The following is a 23,637-nucleotide window of genomic DNA, read 5'->3' as shown; positions in this document are numbered from 1 at the left end:
TTCTGCAGGGGTTTTCCTGACAGAATGTTCTCCCTAGCATGCTACACTAGGAAATTTTACTGTGAAGAGGAAACCCTTGCCCCATCTGTTGGGAGGTGACAATGACATTTTAATTTCACATTTAAAGGCATGATGCAGGCTAGAGTCATGTAACTTTATTACTTGTTTAATATGAAAAAAAAATTCATTCTACTCACTTGTGGCTTCCCCATCTGGAGGGCATTGAGCTAGTCTTAAGGAGAGCTCTGACAGGCATACTGGATGGATCAGATCCCTGCCTGTGTCAGTGGGATGTGCACACTACTGGTATTTTTAGTACAGCACCAAAGAGAGACTATGCCCTTCCATTGACTGACATTCCCAAACGAATTAGGGTATCTCAGTGTTTAGAATTTGTAAACTGATTAAAACCAAAATCAAATCACATGCTGCTAAGTTACACCACCTCCTTGCAGGATAACAATGTTTTAGAGTTTTGTGTTTAAGCCCTAGGAAAAAGGGCATGTATTGCGATGTGTATTTCAACCAAAGTAAATAAGGCAGCAAAGAGGAAAGGGCAATTTTAGATGACTAATGGAGAGAGCTCTGCAAGGAGAGCATGTGCCACTTAGCAAGGCCTGGGGCTCTCATGGCCCCAGGGGAGGTTCTGCTGCTGCTTTAGTGCTGTGCATCAGGGCACTCCCCCTGATGCATGGCTGGCTGCATCATGATGCAAGGTGCATCATGGGAACCTGAGTGGGTCTACTCTCAGCTGGCTTTGAATGCCTCCCTGACAGACATCTGCATCCGAACTGGACAAAAAGCATCTCCAAAAGCTTCTGGAGAAGATATTACTTCACTGATTTTAGGTTAGTGAGATTAATTCCATGCAGAAAAATGTCCTTGATCTTCTTTTTCACCGTTACTGTAAAGGTAATACAGATTATTGTACTTGATGTACAAAGTATTTTTATACAGCAAATGAAGCTTACCATCAGCTGTTGTGTTTTCATGTTAGGGCAGCATGTGCACTAAGGGGAGGAGAATTGGAGTTTACCAGAATTACCTGCATGCATGCACTTCATCTAACAGCCAAATTGTTAGCACTAACTTTATTTCCAGATCACAGAATATTCCAAGTTAGAAGGCACTTACAAAGATCAGTCCCACTCTCGAGTGAATGGTCCATTCAGGGACTGAACCCACAACCTTGGTGTTATTAACATCACACTTTCATCAGGTGAGTACTCTCAAGTGGGTACTCCCAGGGACAATTCCAAAGTAGCAGGCCATTCCCGAAACCATCCCCTCACCTTGATTTTGAGTGGGGATTGGACTAAGCTTTCCCACATCCCAGGAGAGTAGATCCACTGCCAGTCTGTTGGATAATTGCGCTGCCTCACTCCCATTGAAGCTGTTCTGTATGAATAATTAACTAGTCATTGCAGCAGTGGTTTGAACCTGACTTGCCCACTTCCCACATGAACATGCCAACTAGCAGGATGGAGAAACACTCCCTTACATTTCCCATTCCCCTGTGTGGCTCACTGAACATTTAATTATTTATATTAAGGGATTTATGAAGCTTAAAGAGAAGAAAGGCTCATTTGGGGATAGCCTGGGGAAGGGGAGACATGAATCAAACTCCTTGCTCTGAATCAAGCCAATAGAGAATTTGAAAGTTAGTTTCTGTCTCCAGGTAAGCTTTTGCTCTTGGGACCATGGCATTAAGTCTGGTTGTGCATGCAAATGGGCACAGGGAAAAACCTTCCTCCATGAAATACTGTAGCAATGAAGACTCGCTGTCTTCTCTCAAAAAAGGGGCAGTAGTTGAGAATCCTGGCTGCATGTAGCTGGGAGTCATGCAATTGCATACCTTAGACATTGCTGTCCCCAGCATTTCCCACCATGAAAGTGTTTCTCTTATTTAATAAAACTTTCCTACGGTGTGTATAGGAAGTGAGAAGGGCCTCCAAAGGGACCACAAGCCTTAGTGTTACACATTTGTTGTCTCTATCCTTGTTCTTACTCTATAAATTGACCACAGGGGTTCCAGAAAATGATAACTGCCTTTAGATGCTATCATTACATTTAATACCTGATGTGAGCTTGAATCCTTCACCTGAATCAGTGTTCTTTGGCTGCCTCTCTACTGCCTAGGCTTTTGCATTTCTTTCAGATGTTGCAGTAAGAACTGCAAATAAGGGTGGGATGCCAGTGTGCATTGGGTACATCTGCCACTTGGTGCCTTTCTTCATAGGAGTCAGGGATCCCAGGCAAACATAGAGCCCCTGTTCAGACTGACAGTGGATGGGTGTGATCCAGTGTGAAATCAGGCATTACAGCCTTGCAGGAGACAGGGACGCCAGTCTGACATGTTGTCTTAGGCTGCAAATGCAGGATTGGCCAGGGGTGTGTATTCTATTGCCATCTCTTAGAGGTGGGGCAGTTATCCTCTGTTAATTGGGCCACCTGTTAAAACCAGCTGGGGCTGTTTTCTTTATCTCTTCCACAACCAATCCTCCCTCTGGGAAATATCTTCTGTTAATGGCCCATTGAGTGTCACTGCATGACTGATAAAATTACATCATCCCATTGTGAGGTGCTCCGCCCATAGGGAGGAGCCAGGCATTCCTACCTCGATATAATCTGAGACTTGGAACACCAGAGCAGCTTTTTCCCACTGGATTCCCAGAGGAAGACCAGGGCCATCTACACTGCTGCTGGACCTTCAGAGGAAAACTGCACCCTTCTACAGGATCGCTGCTTCAACAGAACCGCACCTGGCACTGCAACCACCACTTAATGGGACTGCTACCAGCACCCTGACCAACAGGGTATGAGGTCATATTCTGACTCTGTCAGTGCTGTTTTGTATTACTGCAAATTTTTCTTCAATTTTTTTTTTCTTAGTAAAGAACTGTTATTCCTACTCCCATCTCTTTGCCTGAGATCCCCTTAATTTCAAAATGATAATAATTCGGAGGGAGGGGGTTTACATTTTCCATTTCAAAAAAGGCTCCTGCCTTCCTTAGCAGGAGCCTTTTTTCAAACCAAGACACATCTTGGTTTAATGTCATGGGCCACACTGTTTACAAATGCAATGATACTATATTCATTAAGAAAAGAATGTCCAACAGAATCTTTCCTGTGCTTTATGGGTAATCAAGGGGGAAAAAACCCATTTATGTTGACACTGTCGTGTTTTATAAAGAAAGCCAAAGTTCAGAAAGATAAATTCTACCTGAAACCACATTATTAACTAAATTAGGACTAAACAGTGTTGTAACTCCATCCCATTAGAACTGTCTAAACCAGTAAAGATTTGAGGGGAGACAAATATGTGCTTCCACTTGTTAAGTCTGTGGCTCTCAAGGTACTGCACAACATAATGCCTTTACCTCTCTGACCCAGAAATGTTGCTTCATCATGTGATTGGGGTGAAGGGGGCAGTGGCTGCTTGGGCACACATATTCACCTGATGCAGAAAATCCAGCTTTCTGTGTTAATGGCTCTTGCAAGAGATGAGATCCATTGCAATAGGCTTGAATTCACAGCAATTTGCTTAAGTGAATAGATTTATTCACTAAGATTAGAGAAAGCCAGTGAGGCATGTCGTGTTTGTTTCTATGCTTTTCCTTAAAAAAAATGAGGAAAACCAACCCTGAAGTATGGGTTCTATAGAAAGTGCTGAAATAAAGCAGATGAATTGGAAATATGGACAGAAATTTTGTATGTCAGATATTTCTTACGACATTGTTTTGACTTGGCATTATTCTCCAAAAGAGTACTTATTTTTCAGATATGTGACCCTACACTTACCTAGCTTGAGATGTTAAGGCTGTAACTTCTGTCTTCCACTGTGAGAAAGTGTTTAGATCAGTCCAGGAAAAGGTTTGAAAATGAACACATCTGTTAAACTGAGTAATTTGTGAAGAGCAAATATCTACCTATTATCTACTTCAGCCTGAAGGATGCGCCTGCTGGTTATGTGCTACAAAATTTTAAATACCACCCAGCTGGTTGGGAGAGTGCCACTAGTTCTTTTTACTTTTCTGAGACAGAGCATCTTCTTTATGGTTATTTTTGTTAATTGGAGTTTCTTCCTCTATGCCTGTCTGCCTGCACCGCTGAAAGCTGCTCCCTCTTGTGGTCTAGTGAGATTTATGGCATAGGATATTAATTATACTATGCTCGACCCTTTGCATAAAAGGGGGAGCAAGCCAGAGGTTTATGAACTGTAAAGGGATCCTGTTCATAAATTTATTTATGTCTGACTGTCTTAAGTTTTGCAAGGTGCCCCCATTTGCCTTCCTTACAGAGAAGTGTTAAAACTAAACATTTGCATGTCCTTAAAGAAAAAGATAGGACCATCCTCTTCAGGGATGATTTTCCTCTCAAGGAAAAACAGGCAGTGGTTCATGTTTTGAAAACATATCTGCTTTCCTTTGTAGGATAAAGCCTCACAGTACTAGTACAGAAACCTCACTTTGTATACTTATAAAGGAAGTGATTTTGTAATGCAATAGGCATAAAAAAAGTAAAGGAGCTGATCAGCATCACAATCATTTCTTTCTGTTGCTAATTCTAAGTGCTGGTTTGGTGTGTATATTCAAGGCACTCAAAATTATGACAACAAGCTGATGGTGAATTTATATTCTTGTTATCATCGGCACTGATATTCTTAGGTGGTATTGGTTTTGATGGACTAGGGTAGAATGTCTTTATGAACTTTTAATTTTTATCGTATGTCTTTGTCGAACAACAGATAACCTAAAATCAAGTGTGGCTATTGTCTCAAATACTCTCAAGTGTGTCCTTCTGGATGCTGGTAGGAAAATGTTTTCAGCCTCTTACACAGCGACATGTTTTATCACTGCTGCTATCTTTCATCAACACATTTCATAGATATTTCAACATATATCACAGACATAGGATATTATATGGAATCCCCTCTGTCTATCCCCTTTGTTCCATCTGCTGGGCTGAGGATACAACCAAAAAAAGAGACCACTTCTCTTTTCATTTCCATCTGTCTGCTACTAAAGGACTGATTGTGCTCCCCAAGAAATCAGAGCAGGAGTGGTGAGATGTGTTCAGGTTTTCTGCTGCAGATGCTTAGAGGATTTGTTATTAAGCCTCTTCTCTTTTGTGAATCTCATGTCTACCTTTGCTTAACCTTCATCCCTCATGCAGCCTGTGTGCCTACATTGGTCAGTGGCTTGCTTCAGGTGATAGGTAGCCACTATCTTCTTGCTGCCTGCAACCTTCCTTTGAAACCACACTGACAACAGACTTGGGGGTCACACCCATGTCTTTCAGCTCTTTTCCCTTTCGTTCTGAGGCCCATCCCTTGTCCCTTTTCTCCCTTTCTATTTTCCCTTCATCCTGCTGCCTATTGCTGTTATTATGACCCTGGTAGCCTTGTTGCCCTCACTTTACACATATCCCCTGGGACTTATTGTTCCCTTTCCATATTCATCACAATTTTTATTCCCCTAGCCTCAAAGCCTTATTACTTCATTCCTTGACAACCCACAGTTACCAGTCCTCTTGCTTTATAACTCTCCAGTATTTTCATCTGTATCACCTGGGACCACATGCCTAATCTCTGGCCAGCCCTCTTCATCTTCTGTTAGTGTGCTTCTTTGGCTTTTCACATGACATTCTAATTTCATGTCTTATCCATGTTCCATGCTTAATCACTTCTGCCTGCTTTTTTTCTTGTTGCATTTCATGTCCTGTACCAGCTGGTCTCTGGACTCTGCACATTCCACTACACCCTCCTCTATCTCTCTCCTAGTCAGGTTTCCCATCAGTCCATATCTTCCATCTGCCCTTTACCTGCAGAGTTTCCTCTAACCCTCCCTGTAAACATGCAATTCATCAAGCAAACCAATAAACAATTCCTGCTCTTCTCTTTGGACAAAGCAACTTAAAAAAAAAAATAAAATAAGGAAGGAAGGTTTCACTGTGAAGTCCCAACAAAACAAACAAATAATTTTTCTATTTGTCATCATTTCACATCCAAGTATCTCCTAGGATCTATATAGAGTGCCTGATACATGACCCTGTAAGGACTTAATCTGGAAATAACAGTTAGCAGGACCTTTCCCATCCTCCACAGGATTTTAAGTTCTTCAAGATATGGATGTTGTCTTTGACTTACCCATGAAACAGAACGCACAGTTATAATACACACCAAATGTGGTGCCCTATCATGTCTTAGTAATAGTGGCATTGGTGTGATGATGATTATTATCACTATCTCAAGCAATCAAGCAATTAGTGTCCATTTTAATAAAGGATAGCCTTCCTCTGAATTGGGAATAATAGCTAATGAATAATAGGTAATATCATATTTTACCTTCCTTTTTTTTAAACATGTTTTAGCTTTAAATTGTGAAAGTCCTTTCTAATCTTCAGTCTATCAGGTATTTATGCCACCTGAAACAGGCTACCTTTTCCTGTTCATTGTAGAGAAATAGTTAGGAGCAGGAGGCTAAGAAAAAGGAAAGGAAGGGTTCATACAAGGATATGAGTTTTCTGAGTCATGGTTAGAACCTATCTTTTTTTTCACTCACTTTCAGAACAAACAGTCAAACATAAAACCTGGTTTCTTTGTGCTTTTTGCGCAGTGTGATGAGGGCATCTTGCGTCACTTTATGTAGCATCACATGCTGAGCTATTGCTATCCTTGGATAACCTAAAGCAACAAGATGCTCTTAGAAACAGAATTGCAGATGGTATTTCATGTCTAATGTGCCAGTAGTCCTCTGATAACCACAAAAAGGCTTGAAACCTTCTTGTTCTGATTACCGAGTAGATTTTAAGTGGACAAATTCAGTGGAAGCATGATGTTTTAAAGGGCTTCTTTGTTTATCTTTTGTGTCCCCTATGACTTTGCCATCAAAATTTACAGCAGCAAGAATCTGCTGCCCTTGCATATTACAATCCTAAATGAAGAGTGTATAGACATTTTGGAGGTAGTTCTTTGTACAGTAATGCATATGCATGAAAAAATATCTTCACTCTGCCGCCACCTCCGGTGCCACATATAACATATACACATCTCTTTTAATTGGCACAGACACATTTCATACATCTGTGCTGTCACTGCTATTCTGAGGCTGTACTGCTCAGGATGCCAAGAATCCATTTCAGCGTCCTCCCAGTGACCTTCAGTGTTGCCTGATGTTTAGACACACTAATGCATCTAGCTTGTCGTTTTCTAGACCCATCACTCCTCTGCTCAATCAAAACATCCTTGATAACCACTGCTACTTGCTGACGGTATAGTGAGATGGCTACAGACTGCAGCAATGCTCATGTTTGCATGCAGAAATGCTGAAATATCTATGAAATGTGTTGATGAAAGATAGCAGCAGTGATAAAACATGTCGCTGTGTAAGAGGCTGAAAACATTTTCCTACCAGCATCCAGAAGGACACACTTGAGAGTATTTGAGACAATAGCCACACTTGATTTTAGGTTATCTGTTGTTGGACAAAGACACACAATAAAAATTAAAAGTTCATAGAGACATTCTCCTCTCATTAAAACACACTGAAGTAATGAGAGGAGCCTTTTTTGGATGACAGAGGCATGAAGATCACATTGGATCTGCCCTACTCTTGCCAGTGGATTTCACTTCGTCCACCTGAAATCACTAGAGAGACATGATCCAGCTAGCTAAGACTGTAAGAAGATATGTTTGAATTAATTAAAACAAACATTTTTAGGTAGTTGTACCTTGGCACGACATTAGAAATAAGCAACAGCAAGATGAGTTCCAGACATGTATAGTAAATATATATTATGCTATTTGGAGTAATAGAAGTTGTTAGCTGGTTTTCAAAATACATAAAATAACATAAAACATGCAAATAATCTTTCCTTTGGAGACGCTACAACCAACAGAGGAATTCACATGCTTTTTCCAAATTGTCTGCATAATGCCTGCTTAAGAAACTGTAGTAACTTATTGGGGTTTTCTAAGATTTTAAGCAATTGTTACATCTTTACAATTGTTACATGTTAATTGTTGCATAAAAATTTCAAATCCCAAGCAGTACCAAGCATAATTATTATGGAAATATTATTTTCATAGCTATTTTATTTACCATGTATGATGTACGTATGTACATAGATGTTAGCAGTTCCTCTTTGCTGATATGCACATTTCAGGATGTGCCCAGACTCCCCTTTCCCACAGGACTGGAACAGTCTGCAGCTGCATCTGTATGACTGAATTCAGTTCTTTCAACTGGTTTTTGTCTAATCTTATTACACCTCCCCAGTCAGAAACCTCCCTGGTTAGACAGTGCAGTACCTTCCATTTGCAAAAGACCACACTGAAGGGCCCACCCCTAATTTGTTGTCTCATTTAGCCTGAAGGGAAAGTCCTCTCAACTGGTGAGCAGAAGCAATGCTGTTTCTCTTCAGAGAAACAACTCAAGGGTGCTGTGGCACATACTGTAGGCTTAATCTAAGACATACTCTGCTAAAAACCTCAAGTTATACTCAACATATGGCAGAGGATCATTATTTAACTCTTTAAATCAAACCAGATATCCAGTTGGAGTGGATCTATCATGATCTGGCAACATTTTCTATAACTGCTCAATTTTAAGAAGCGTAAAAAGGAGTTAAAAATTAGACTAAATCTACAGTCATGTGCTTCAGTGGTCTCATGGTTGTCTTTTATTACTGTTCTGCTATTAAAATATCCTCAGATTCAGATGATTTCTAGCACCATTTGCCTTCTCTCATGACTGTGCTAAACCAACTCAGCCAGAAATGATATAGGGTACATAAAACTACTTCTGTAAAACAATTTTTTCCACCCCCCTCCCCCCAAACACAATTGTCTTAGATACAAACTGGTTTAACTCAAGTGTCAGTTATTTAAACGATTTGCAAGCAAGGATCTGCAAGGTCTTAGTGGTCATTTTTATTATACAGAAATGAAAAACATTCTGCTTTGGGCTTCAGTTTCACTTTGAAACTGCACTAGCACCCATCATCTGTTCTTCAAACGAGCTTCTTTGTCCTGTGCTTCTGCCTGTCTCCCACTCCTGTATTTGACCATTGTGTAGTAGTTTCTTGGGTGGGAACATGTAACTCGGATCCTCATTTTTCCCTTCTGCAGCATTCCCACCAGGCTTACAAGTACCCATTGCAATGGAAGATTAGCACAAGGATGAGGCAGACTGTTCACATTTTAAAACAGAAAACCTGTTATGATAGCTAACCTTCCATAAAGGGGCACGCATAAAAACAGATACATACTAAAAGTACAGTTATTAAAAATAAACAGGCAGACCCAATAGACAGGTATATTTGTATGAGATCTTAACTATGCTTTTAATAAGCAACAGCATAACCCTGATTTTTGCCATTATTTGAAGCCACTCAGATTCAAAAAATAATTTATGAGGTACACGTTACTGATGTAGGAAGATGATTCGACAATATGATACAAGTGTGAGATTACTGTACTTTACAATAAGAGGTGTCTATCTGGTCCACAATAGATGTTGCTACCAAGCCTGGGGTATGCTAATCCGTGTTTGAATTTAGGCAGGACTGGATTAAGAATTAAGTCTGCATCTGTGCCAGATTTTAATTTGCTGAAAGTCCAGGTGGGCTGGACTCAATTAATCTAACTCAACTTTCTTAAAATGAAAAATCTATTTACTCGCAGCAAATCATAAGTAATGCAAATTACAAAACAGACTGAGTTAATGAATTCCCAAGAACCATCTTTTGCAATGTTTTCATCCCAAGAAGGACCAACTTTTCTTTCTTCTTCCATCTTTAATGGAAGTTCACTTACTTATTGAACAATGTTTATTGAAATAAGTAAGCTACAAGTGGTACAAGGTGTATATTACGGCATTTTTTTTGTTATTAGCAGTGATTTTACACTCCCAAGTATTTCTTTGTAAATGCTGGCTTAGTATTTGAAGTTAGCACACTTGACTAAATATTTTAAGAAATAGTAAAATATCAGATGTTCATACATGTTGCCTTTCATCAGGCAGCTAGATTCAAAACTGTCATGAACTGAACATTATTTTTTTCTCCCAAGTGTCACAAATTCCATCCAGCATATTAAGGAACAATGCACACAAAGAGGTTTGTTTTGGTTTTGTTTGGTTTTGGTTTTGGTTTTCTTTTGGTGTAAAAATTCTATTGTTTGATCTCAGGCTTTTGCTGCTCAGTTTGTATCCAATTTTGAAAAAAAAAGGGGAAAAAAAGAGTGGAAAAAGATGAATGGCTCCCCTTTTGGGGACTAATGTATCCATCCTGTTATATACTCTGCTTCCTGCTTAAGATCATGATTATTATTCCATCTTTCCTCTGAAGACATATCTAAAATCTTAGTAATGTAACTTGCTGAGAGGTTATTAGCAGTATGTGCAGACTGTGTGTTGTTTTGCAGGTGTCTATGTTTATTATGAAAAACTGAAATGTAGAAATCACAGTCAGTACTTTGTCTGTCTCAGCTTTCAGCTCAGCCTCTGAGTAACTTGATGCTCCAAACCCCACAGCTGTCGTCTGCCCCAATATGAGACCTCAGCCAGGGGCCAGGCTCTGCTCTCATTTTCTACGCTGCAATTTCACTATGCCAGTGACGTTACTGGAATTCTAGGGTACATTAAAGTGTATTTTGGCACCATGACTCTGCGCAGTCAAAGGAGGATGGTATGTTTTTGCTGATTAGCAGAGCTGCATTGATGCTGCTGAGAAGGGGAGCTGTAGGAGGGAGCGGGCACTGAGCTATCCAATGGATTCCAACTGTGGCACAAATTAACCTTTGGTTAACATCAACACAACTCTGGGTGCAAGAGGATTTTTCCAGTTTTCCCACAGGAACGTAAGGAACAGCCTGTAGGAAATGATGAAATGTTTTGCTGGATGTGCCTACAGACAGAAAATGTTTGCAGCTAATTTTTGTTTCAAGCCCTGGATGAAAGAGTAAGTAGGTCAGAGACACAGAGGAGTAGCTCAGGCAGAACAGAAGACTCAGCTAAGTGACCACTTCTGTTGTGTGTGACCACCAGTTGGCAGAAAACATACTTAAAATAATGTTTTTCTTTATAGAAAACTAGCTTAAATGTATACTGCCTACACTTGATGTTAGCTGACCCTTTCCCTTCCAACTATTAGTGGTTACCAGGATTTCCACTTCTATGAATTAATTTAAATAAATTTGGATTTAGAAAATATTTCTTCTTTATTTTCCTCTGTCTTTGCAAAAATGGAAATTCTGCCTGTCTTTCAGTTCACTGTGCAGCATAGAAGGAGAACAAATCAGTTGCAGGTATGTCACAGTGGGACAAAAGAAGGACCAGGGAATCCTATGCCTCTGGATTCAAATGAATTTGGAGTAGCTGGGCAGTTTAGAAGCTATGAACATTTTGGGTGGAAGACAATTAAAAAAAAATGTTTTAAAAATGGTCCAATGCTATTTTATTTCATTATGGTGCATCAAAAAAACCTGAGAAAACCTTTTGAAATATCATTTCTGTACACTCATTACCTTTGCAATATCAGTAATATGAAGTTTGATCATCCCTACATTCATTATGTAAGTTTTTGGTGGTTTACACTGAGTTTGCTGTTAATCATGATACTTTAACAAAATATTTTTTTTAATGGGTGCTAAAAATCATACTGGCATTAGGCGGGCTTTTTTCCAAGTTCTCTTGCAGACTACAAAAATAAAGAATACTGCAATTTGCCTAGTTTTGAAGGAGTGTGTCATGTTTAAAATATTTGTACTCCTTGAATAAGATTGTACAGATTGAAATACCTATATTGTGGCTTGGTGGAATGCTGTTCTTAAACATCATGAAGCAAAGTATTTTATTTATTATCTTTTTTTTTCTTTCTTTATTTGGGGAGGGGTACCGTTACATTGACTGGCCTTCCACTAAACACTTGTGTACAACAGGCAAAACTACAATAGGATGTTTATTTTTAGGTACATACAGCTTGTGAAAATGGAGTACAGGGTCCCTGCCTTAATCTCCCCAGGACTGCTTAGAAGAAACTGTGAAACAGCACTGGCCTGGTCATGTCAGGCATGTACCTTCCACAGCTTCCAGTAGGGAGTCCAACTCTGAGAAGCATTAAGCATGGATGAAAAGGCACTGGGTTCAAGGAAACACAAATCTTTGACATAAATATAATAGACTTGTGGGGCTGTAACACAGACAGCAGAAATTTGCCAGCATTCCCTGTTACTGATGTGCTCATCAATCAGCATCACATTGTGCTCAGCGTTGTACAGTGCCAGAAAAGCTCTTGACTGAAGGGCTTGTAATAGAACCTGAAGGCTAGACAAAGTGACCACTAAATAAGATGAATTTAAACAGAATGAATGAAAAGTGACTAATTGCATCTGAGCTGCATCTCTATTGGACAGAGATCTGGGAAGGACACGGGGATTCTTCTAGTTCCTTGTAGTTATACGGTTTTTGGTCAGACTTTATGCACAAAGCAGTGATTTCCATACTGACATTTATGGATCGCCAACAAACAGTGAGTCCATGATATATAGTCTTTGGAAATACAATACTCTGCAATGTTTTGGAGAAAGAAATATTCATGTAAAAGTTTGATGACAAGCAGGCAGAGTGGTCCCTTATCACTAAGAGCTATAGTGACCTGTTGGCCTAAAAAGTTTGGAAATCTTTATGGGTTTCCATTGTTTAATGGTTTTTTAGCCCACTAACACTGAAGATCAATACATCACCTGTTGGAACATTTTGGTTTACATTTTTGAAAGGTGAAAGAAATATTTCTTACTCTACTAGTTTGTGTACTCTACCTAATTCTGGCAATTCACTCCTTAGTTTTACACACATCATACGTAGATGGGCTCTTTTTAGCTATGTGTACTGTTTATAGGCCATTTTTCAGCAATGTACATCATATGTAGGCTGAAGTATTAATAATCAAATTGAAGCTTAGTAGCATGACTGATCTCTGAAGGGAAGAATAAAGGATCTCCATATGGTAATATTGGATGTGTGGTCAGTAAAGCACTAACATGCTCGCTACAGAGAAAACTGCATGCAGAGTCCTCTGTGTACTGTGAGGCAATCCTTGTGGACAGCTGAAGCTCTGCAATGACAAATAATAGCTCAAATTTAACTTCTTCAAGCAGAAAAACTATCCTCCTTCACCACTGTGTGTATTTAAGCCTGTTATTTGAAGTGTTTGAAGATTTTTCACACCTGTAAATTACTACAATACAACTGAAAATCACACTGAAAACTGGAATGTATTTTTTTCAAATAAGGTCTCAAGAGCAAAAAAAACTGAGTCAGTGTTTCCTTAGCCTCAAATCAAAAAGTTATTTTTGTGTATCTGAAATATGAGTCAGTTGTGAAGAAGCAAATAGTTTTGGAGTTCATCAATAGAGAGCTCTTGAAAGACTTTTCAGAGACATCAACCCAAGATTCAGAGGCAACGATTTCATGCCAAAGAGTAGGAACAGATGAATTGCAACAGACAACCATAAACTCCACAGCTAAACACAGAAGAAAATCTTTTACAGAAATTGAACAGGGAGAAGAAAACTGATGTCAACCAAAGAACAATGTCACTGATGTGGCATCTAATTGAGGAATGTGAAACGTCCATTTATTTGCAAACCTTCCACTGAGATGTACCAGCAAGGGAAAGGCATGGGTTGCACTCCGAGTTCAGAGTTCTAAGTGGTGAAGAAAAACTGGTTTTCAAACCACATGGTAAAGGATGAAGCTGCAAAAGAAAAATACCGATGGTTAAAAAATACTTTGGAAAACACTCAGGGATGCAGATGAAAGAACTGGATTTCTACAATGGAAAGGTGATGATGAGTTCAAGGTGAGACTGTTTGTCCCTGGCAAGGCTCAAATCCCACACTTCCAGAAGCACAAACTGGGTCAATCACCGGGCTGGAATGAGAGCTTGCAGGATCATGCCGCCTCTCATTGCTGTTAAACAAAGCAGCTTCGCTGGTGGCCCAGTGGCTACCACTTGTCAGGCAAGCTCACAAGAACGGGATTGCTTTAGGACACAGACTCGCTGGCGAGGTGGTGGAAGGAGACAGAGTCTGTCAGGCAACACACTATGCTGGACCATCTTTTGAAGAGAAAACAGACCAGCAGAGGAACTATAAAATGTGACAGCAGATGGCATTGTTTGTAGAATCAAAGAACCAGCAGTCTGAGCTGAGGCCCTAAAAACTGTGAGGAAGGAAGAGGACAGACTCAGACTCTGCACTGACCTCAAGAAGCTGAGCAAGAACATTAAAAGGAAACATTTCCACTTTCTTGCAAGTAACAACATGTGTGCTGGGGGAGAGAGCCAAATTCCTAAGCAAATTTGTTGCCTTGGCAGGGCTTTGGCAGAGTCTTCTGGATGCAGAAGGCCAAAAGTATTGCCTTCTCAGTAAACTACTTAGCAGATACTGCTGTGTAAGGTCACTTCTGACCAGAAATAGTACTGCAAGCACTGCTACAACTAAATGACTACCAAACTACTGAAGATTTGTGCTTGTGTATTGAAACAACTGCCTCACAAGATTCCTGATAACACTGGAAAAGGCTTTTCCCAGACAACTGAGGGGCAAGAAGACTCAGAAGAGTCATGCCAGTCTGTATTTTCTGTGTAATTTTGCGTGTCATATCTGTTAAAGAAGTCTTTTGTAAGTGTAGTTGTGGGGATTGAAATGGCCTGAAAATAAGGAACTCAAATACTGTGCTGAGGAAAGCTGGAAAAAACATTGCTCTTCTCCTCCCTCTCTCAACTGACATGCCACAGCTATGAAAAATAGAAACATGGATTGCATTTTTCCTGACTACTGCAAGAGTCACCAATATTGAGAGGAAAAGTGCCAGCTGGTGTAATCATCCTGAAGCTCTGGTGACTCACACCCACAGAAGCCTTGGCCATACTAATATTTTAAATGAGAGACTAATTAGATAATAACAATTTGGTCAGAAAACTGAGAGAGCTGAATTTGGCATGGTTGACCAGCCTGCCTCTGTTCTCCCTTCCTCCCAAGGGACTGTGGAGCTCTGAATGGCAATAGCTTGTAAATCTTTGTGTCTGCTCTTCTTCAGTATAGGCTGCCCAGGCCAGCCTTGTCTTTGTAGAGCTTTGTGCCCTCCCCAAAGCAAATCAAGCATCATGATGGCCATTTTGAATGCTGGCAGGTCCTGCTGGCTTGCAGCTGTCTTGTTTTCACCTGTCATTCATGTCATCTGTGCTACCCTATCTTCTGCCTCGTGCTTACACATCCGCCTTTTCTACTATGTAGAAAACTAGGTGCCCTGCCCCAGATTGCTTACCCTTAGTAAGAACTGAGTAGCAAATGGTAACCATTCCCCACAATCTGTTTGTTTCAAATATTATATTAGTCAGACTCACACTCACTCTTCTCCTGAACAGAGGTAATCCCTAGGCAGCCTGGGCGACAACAACACTGTGTCTCTATCCACACAGCAATGCATGAGCAAGGCAAGCAGCTCCACAGCAGCCCAGGGGACAGGACCACTATGGAGAGGATGGATGCCACTTCTGTGCCCAGGCTGTCTCCAGCACTGCTGGGGTGCCAATTAGTGCCAGGCATGGAACCAGCTCCTGCCCGATGGACACCTGCCTGGGTGGGAGAGCACTGAAATCACCCACGCATCTCAGAGAGGTCACCGAGCAGCCATTCGATGCTAACAACTTTTGGTCACTACCAACTTGGGCTGCAATCGAACCACTGACCTAGAGGTGAAAGGCTGTATATCCCATTACCAATCTGCTAAACCATCCAGTCTCCCCATTACTGCAATTTTAATTAACTGAGCCAACGACATGAAAGCTGAACAGAGGGGGAGTGAGCAAGGAAGCGAGAAGACATTGGCTTTTACATGATTTGTTTCTTTTGAGTGGGTTTTTCCTTTTGTTCAAAAGCTTGTCCTAACCTGTGCTGCCCATGAGACACCCCCAATCTGCTGCTCAGCACAGGACTAGACCACGCAGTTGCTGTTAATAGCCAGAAGGGTGAAACACTACTGCTGCCCCCACTTCACAATGTAACCCCTGGGAGACCAACTCCTGACATCAAGATCTGAAGTTTGCTCTCATCAGGAATATTCCTTACAGTAAAACTGAAATAAATTAAAGTCACAACATGCTAAATTCTGATACAGTCTTGTTGTGAAACAAACAGAAAAAAAATTTTTGCGCTCTCAAGTTCCTAGATGCTAGGATCCAAAGAAAGCCTGCTGTAATGCGGCCCATAACAGGATTGTACTCAGTAAGTAGAAAATTAATGTCTCTGATAAGCAAATTATTTGACCATGCTTAAGTTCAGCTGTTACAAGTCATTGGGAAAGGCTCCACAGTTGTTTGAATAAGGAGCAAAAACATTATGCTCCTCTGTTAAGAAATCATGTCACTGCCAGATGCAGAAATTAAAAAAACCCGCTATTTTTTTGGCAACAGTGCATGCCATTTCCTCACCTGCTCCTTTCCATGTATTTTAGTCAGTGTCTTCACTGCCGATTGGGAGCATTGGAGGAAGGATGGTGAGCCCTACAGTAACTCTGAGGTCATCCTTGGTTTAACTCATGCCATCATCACCAGCACCTTCTCGTGTAGCAAGAACGTTTGCAGCTTTCCTGTGGTGATAGTTATCACCATGATTTGAATGATGCTTGCAGCCTTTGTGGCTTGTGAATCACAAGACAGGGGAAGCAAATCAAAAAGCCTCAGACTCTGAGAAGCTCTTCTTGCCCTGCATGTGGTTCTTACAATGTAATTAGTCAGCAGTCAGTATTGCCCCTTTGTGCCCATGTGTTTCCTTAGCCAAGTGCCTACATTTCAAACAGCATCCACTCCACTGTTAAGCCTAAAGTACTTCATGCTTGTTCTTGCATGTGTGTTTGATAAGTCACGGCATGACTATTTTCTCTCTGTGTGTTGATTATCCACCGTGGTCTAATCCCGCAACATAAACGACAGACAGAGGGACCCTAAAACACAGCAGCTCCTTGAGGTCTAGCATCCTGTGAAAACCCAGCTCCACGCAGGCTGTTCCTGTCTCCAGCAGAGCAAGCACAGGGGGGGGCCTATCACAGCTTGATTCCAGTCCCCAGCTGTCTGCAAGAGCCGCTTTTGCTTGGGGCCTCACACACAGCGCTGGCCAATCTGTAACCCAGGGCTTCCTGGAGGTGGGGAGCCCTCAGCTGAAAGCCTCTGCACCCCCTTGTAGGCATGAGCCTCTTTGATGATCTTATGCCTTGTTATTTCAAATGCTTTGCATGTGTAACTTGTGCAACAGGTCTAGAAAAAGAAAATGAGCAAAAGGAAGCCAGAACCAAACTGTGCTTTTAATTATACCTGTGGTTGGGGTGGAAAGCAAAGTATTAAGCAAACCCCAGCTATGTGTGCCCTGATGGCTCTTCTCCTTTTCCACTGCCACTCTCCTGTATCTTATGTATTCTGCTCAACATGCACTACTTGATCTTTAATAGTCTTCTTTCACCCCTTATCACCTCTCCAGAGTGCAGCCTTGCTCTGTCCCCTGCCTTCTGCTATCCTTCACTGATCCCTCTCTCCCTGCTCCCAAAGAAGGTGTTAAAGTGTCACAGCACAGACCCAGAAGTTTCCAGCACTGTAAGAAGAACAGATCAGAAATGCCATGGCAGCTTTGCAGCTCGAAATTTGGGAAGTGGAGAGGGGTGACTTATGTTAGGAGCATAAACAGCAGCATCCCTTGTCAATGGACTAACATGCAATTCCTCCATCAAGTTCCATCAGAAGATCAAAGTGCTGAAGGTCTGAGTATAGGAACTGTACTGCAGCACCAAAATATGTTGGCAGAGATATACAACAACTACCTTGGAGGGGTAGTATAGTATTTCTAGAGAAACCTCTGCATTACAGGTCAGGCCCCTGTTGCAGCAGGCCTACTCTCCTGCTGCCGTGCTCATGTTGGTTAGGTGCACACCTAGGCAGCATCCAAGAGGCAGTGAGGAAAATGGAATTTTCCTCCATTCACATCTTCACTGGCCTTGAAGGTGTGAGCAACTCCTTGTCTGTCACACCAAAACCCGAAGAGGGTTACCTTAAACCTGTGTGCATCTTTTACCCCTCAGCGTCCAGCTGGTGAAGTTTCTGTGCAGCTAACCACCTAACAGAGGAGACATAAGCTTTGTGTAGGAAATTGGACTCTCTTCTGGTGGTCTGGTCTGTGCTTGGTAGATGCTGGAATGGAAAACAGTGCATTAGCTGCATAGAAGGCCCAGAATTTAAAGCAAAAGCTGAGATACAGAGATGGGCCCAATGCCATGACTGCTCTCTGAGCAATGAACAGGGTGATTTTAGGCTGTGTTCACTACAGCCTCCCTTCTAGCAATAGGCAGGAAGTAAACCATTAATAGCATTGGCTTTTATGCTTTCAGACTGAAAGCCTCAAAGTTAATAACCTGTTGAGATGAACAAGACAGTTCAGCCACTTCAGAGCTCTTTCCCAGGCTGCCTGCAAACATGCAAACATGACAAAGATTTACACTTGGTTACCCTTCTAATATTTTTTTCTGCCCATCATGGCTAAAAATGGGTGCAGTACACAGAAATGAAGCTAGATTCTGAAGAACATATTCTGCATGTCTAGCAAATTCCATGAGGACAGAAGCACAGTCCTGGCTTAAGCTTGTAACATATCCATACCTCAGATAGGCACAGACCAGGTGTGTATGGTAATTTACAAAAGCCTCTCATATATCGCTTTAGTAACAATGCACTCCACTTTATCTCTACAGAGTGAGTCATTGGGAAGCGCTACAACCCAGGTCCCCAGAGCAGACATCTCCAGTGCTAACCTCTCTCCAAGAGAGTGAGATGATGTGGCTTGGAGTGCTGTCTGACGCATCCTGACAAACTGTGGAAAGGAGAGAAGAGCTGTACACTCTGCAGCCGGTGGATGCTCTGCTTAGCAGAGCAGTGTGGAGGGCGCTGCCTGGCTCACAGGCTTATCCACAGCAGTGGCACCCTGCTGCAGACTCCCACTGCCCAGGACTGCTCTGCAAGGCACAGCTGGATTAGCACAGCTGGGTGGCAGATTCTACCTACAGCTATTGTTGGAGATAGAGAAGGAGAGAGCAGGACTGCCATACTAATGTGAGAAAGATAATCCCAGCTGCAGGAAGGCATAAAGAGGAAGGGATTTTTAACACTAGAGATTTGACAGGACATCAGTCATGTGGACATCTTGCTCCCACTTGCTTCTCTGAGTTTTTCCCATCACTGTTGCTCAAAACTGAAATGGGAAGGTTGAATGGGAAATCCTTTGACAGCATGGGAAATACTTCAGCAGAATTGCTGTGTTTCCTGCGCTCTCAGCACTTCTCTACCATCCTCCAAGGACCTGTGGGGCTCTAGATCAGATGCTTTCACTCCTGGCCTACATTAACTCGTGGAAATCATTCCTGAATGTCCCTCAGAAGCCTCTACTCTCTACTATGAACTGTCTTAAACTCACGTGCTTTTTCCTTTACTTTGATGCTCACTGGATTTGGGCTTCTCTTTGCCTACTGCGAAGCTCACCATGACCTTCAGTGACATCCACGTCTACCCACTAAACCAGCACCTCCAGGGACCTGGCTCACCCTGCACACAAATCACCTGCAAGAGCAACCCCCATCCTGAACCATTCTGGTCACAGGCACTCCCACTGGGACACCCAGAAAAGCCACAAGAGCCTCCTTGGACCATCACCCTGTGCCTTTAGCGATCCCTGCCATGCCCTGAAATGTAAGTTCCCTGCAAATGCCTCACCACAGACATGGCTGAGGCCAAGGCTGAAACTGGGCATTTGAAGAGTTGCTGCAGACAGTCACAAGCGACAGAAGCACCAGAGTGACAGAAATATCCTGCTGTGAGCTTGACTGCATTTCAAACAGGATATGGATGCTAACAATACAACTTGACTCTCTGGGGGATTTTGGCTTTCTGAGTACTGAAGATTTGAAAATCATTGTCTGTAAGCAAGAAGAGGAGGGCTAAGGGCACTCTAGTAATGAAGGACATTGGAAGGCACAGGAGAGGAGATCCTTTAGTCCTGTCCTAGTCCCTAACCTAGCTGTCTGGTAGGCTGTTTGATTCTTCCAGTTCAAGTTTTGTTTGTTTTGTTCTGGACATGACACCAGGCTCTTTCACACATTCCACAGTCCAGCCTGGACCTGAGGTAGAGAAATGCTCTGCCTCTACGACAGCTGTACCCCTGGGATTACATTTCCTTCCATCTCTCCATGCTGGTTCTCTGATCTTGGGACTCTCAGACCACTTGGCAGCAGTCCTGAGAAAGCAAATGCAGGCACAGCCATTGACCCAGATGCATCATTTCCCAGGATGATGCCATCAGTACAGCAAGAGCTTATGTCACAAGCCATGCTTAATAGCCTCAGATTACAAAACTGAAATTTAGCTCATAATAGCAGAGTAGCATCTCCCAGTTCTCAGGCCAGCAAATTATTGTACCTGGATAGCAGGTTCTTAATTAATCCAGCACAGATGTTTGCTCTTTTCCTGGAATTAAAGACTCATGTAAATGTACCTCACTGTTTTTCCCTGGGCTTGGATGAAGACAACAGTTATGTGATCCAGAGAGGCATGACATGAGGTTGTGTCATCCAGTGCAGCTGAACTGCTCACCATGGGAATGGTCCCCTGCAAGATGGGTCATTCATTGTCCAGCTCCATTATTTTCCTGGCTGTGGGTTCTTTTCCCATTGACCTGCGCATAATGCCCCTCTCCCCTCATTTAAATGCCTGCTGTCCCCAAGAATGGCACCACCAGCAAAGACTGTTCTCCTGCTGTTTTACTCACTGCTCTTGTCATAGTGCAGGTCTCTACTTTTCAGGCATGGGCACCCAGACCAGACTAGTATCAGAGAGAAAGGTGCAGTTGCTGGAAGAGGCGTCGCCATCCCCAGATTGTTTAAAGAAAGGAAAATATGCCAGTGCTGTTGGGCTTTTAAGTAAGAGGAAGAAAGATGCTTTATCTGCCTTCCTGCAGCTTCCATTTTCTTTTTCAAGGGGTTTTGGTTTCCTTGAAGGAAGCTGGACCACCCAAGGATGTGGCCACACTGTGGAACACAGAGGAGGGTGAATATCTGCTGGTGAATACAGAAGGATGGGAAGAAGGGACAGGGACAACAACAGGAGAAAGACAGTAAATACTCAAAGTCATAGATGGCAGAGAGCAAACAAGCTCAGCGAATGTCCTTTATGCTGAAGAAATGTTGCACCTCAGGGGAGAAGAGAAGTAGTGGTAAACTGTACCTGCATGCCCAAATTATTGAAGTTTATGTATCTAAACACACTAACAATTTTTAAAAACAAATTTTCATGCTCTTTTCACTAATCCTGAAATAAATGCTTCTCTGTACATTTCTCAGAGCCTTGTTAATGCCCTCTGACATGCCAGTGTTGGAGTGCATGAAGAGCTTTGCAGCACAGCATAGAGGTGCATCTGGGATCCACAGCGCTCTCAGCCTTTAACCTCAGGCTCCTTCATTTAAACCTCTGCATGTTTGCACACATCTCTTAATAGATTTTCAGATGAGTTCTCAGTAAATAGGAGGTGGTTTGGTTTGGGTGGGGTTTTTTGTTTTGTTTTTTGAGGTTTTTTGGTTTTGGTTTTGTTTTTTTTTTTTTTTAACTGCAGTTTTCCTTCATTCAGCTGACTAGTTTTCATTAGCATCTCTAGGAGAGTAAACACCCGAGGGTGTACCCTGCAGGGTAAAATGGCCAACAGTGCTAAGGCTAGTAGTTGAGGGTGTGGGCAGGCTGTGGAAGGCAACATTTGAAATCAAGAGATGTTTTATTTCTCACAAAGCAAAACACACAACGGGGTAACACCACAAGCACTGGTGATTTCTGCAGTTTGCTGAAGCACCCTTTGTGGTTTTGCTTTCACAGTGAAGTGAAAAAGCTACATGAAAACTCAGCATCTCATATTGGGTGCTTCCCCATTTGCAGTATCCTGCTCTCCTTGGCCCTGAGTGCCAGCAGCACTGTGACGGGGCAGACAGCATGCAGGAATCTGCCAGGGAACAGCTCTGGGTTTAACAGCAACAGACTGCTGTCTTGCTTTCAGTAAAAATACAATCAACCCTGTATTTTGCTTTCCTTATAAGTGTTCTCCCTAACCTGCTCTAGTTGTTCCACATCAATCTTAAAACATGAGCATTGGCCCATATATAATGCCATTTTTTATCAGTTTTTTTACACTCTTAAAACACAGCTGTGACACAAGGTATCTGATAGCTGTCACAAGAGAGAAGAAAAAAAAAAATCTTGTATCATAATAGCATATTTCAGAAACCAGATCTCTCCAGAGCAGATTTTTCCACCAAATGAAGAAAGTTTTTCCACCAAAATTGATACAGAAAGGGAAGGAATAAAGGGGTTAGGTGGCAGGCAGTGTGTGTTGGGTTTGGAGAACAGGGGCACGAACTGCTTGTGGTGGCATCTTAATCTGCCTTTTCATCTCCTGTACTTGTGCTGTAATATATTGCAGATAAAAATCCTCCTGCTAAGATTACATGTATTTCCTCATGTGCTCACGAAGCATGGCTGACTACTTAGAAGTTCCTTAAGAGTCCAGGCTTTCCACCAAATACAGGCTCTGGTAGGGGCTGTGCTTGTGGAAACCCTTCTCTTTTCTGTATATCCCCCTTCCCCATTGTTGTATGGGCCTGTCTTGAAAAATGATCAATACAAGTTGTTGCAAAAATTACATTACAGAGTTTTGCAGGTTAAACAGTTCACATCTTCAGATATGGATGCCTTTCTATCTCCTTCTAGCTATTGCTTCCATTCAGAATCCCCTAGGGAAAATTACTTAATCCTTGTTGATACAGATGGCAACAGGAGGAACTTCTAGCATTTGATAGGACTTCTAAAATTAAAGCCAGTATACCACAGAGCACTCACTTCTACTGCACTATCCCAATGAAAGGCACAAAAAAAGAAGGCTGAAACTTTGCTGTGTCCTGTGTTGCTTCTCTGATATCATCTGTGATATCATCTAATAGAAATATCTTAAGAAATAGTGTGTTTGATGGAAGAAAGAGAACTAGCTTTGGTAGCGGAACTGATTTTAAGAAAATTTACACATTGGTTTCCAATAGAAAAGGTACATTTCATAAACAGAGACGAGATAGGGTGCTGTTAATTGTAGTATGCCCTTTATACAAAGACACATTTGGAAACTGAAGAAAAGCAAGGGACTATGTTTAGATAGTGTAATAACTCTGAGTTCATTTTGTAATTTAATTTAAGGGCTGTGTGACGCCACTTACGAGGCTTCTCTGATAGGCTATTACCTCATGCTGCATAATGCAGTTTTTCTAACCTTACAGCCACTATCCTCTTTCATCATTTATATGTGGTCAACTTGGAAAACAACCAAACAGAAAAAATTCATATTCTTAAGATGAGGTATTTTTCTCCATGTGGAGACAGTGGCATAGCTGTATGTCTCCTGCACTCGATGCAGCTTGTATTGCTTTCTCTTAAATGTTTGGATTAATTTCCTGTTCAGGGTAGACCAATCCCTCACTGAAGTAAAAACCATGTCAGCTTTAGCAGGAA

Source organism: Geospiza fortis, unplaced genomic scaffold (assembly GCF_000277835.1).
Source record: "Geospiza fortis unplaced genomic scaffold, GeoFor_1.0 scaffold246, whole genome shotgun sequence".
NCBI lineage: Eukaryota > Metazoa > Chordata > Aves > Passeriformes > Thraupidae > Geospiza > Geospiza fortis.
This window is presented reverse-complemented; position numbering follows the sequence as displayed.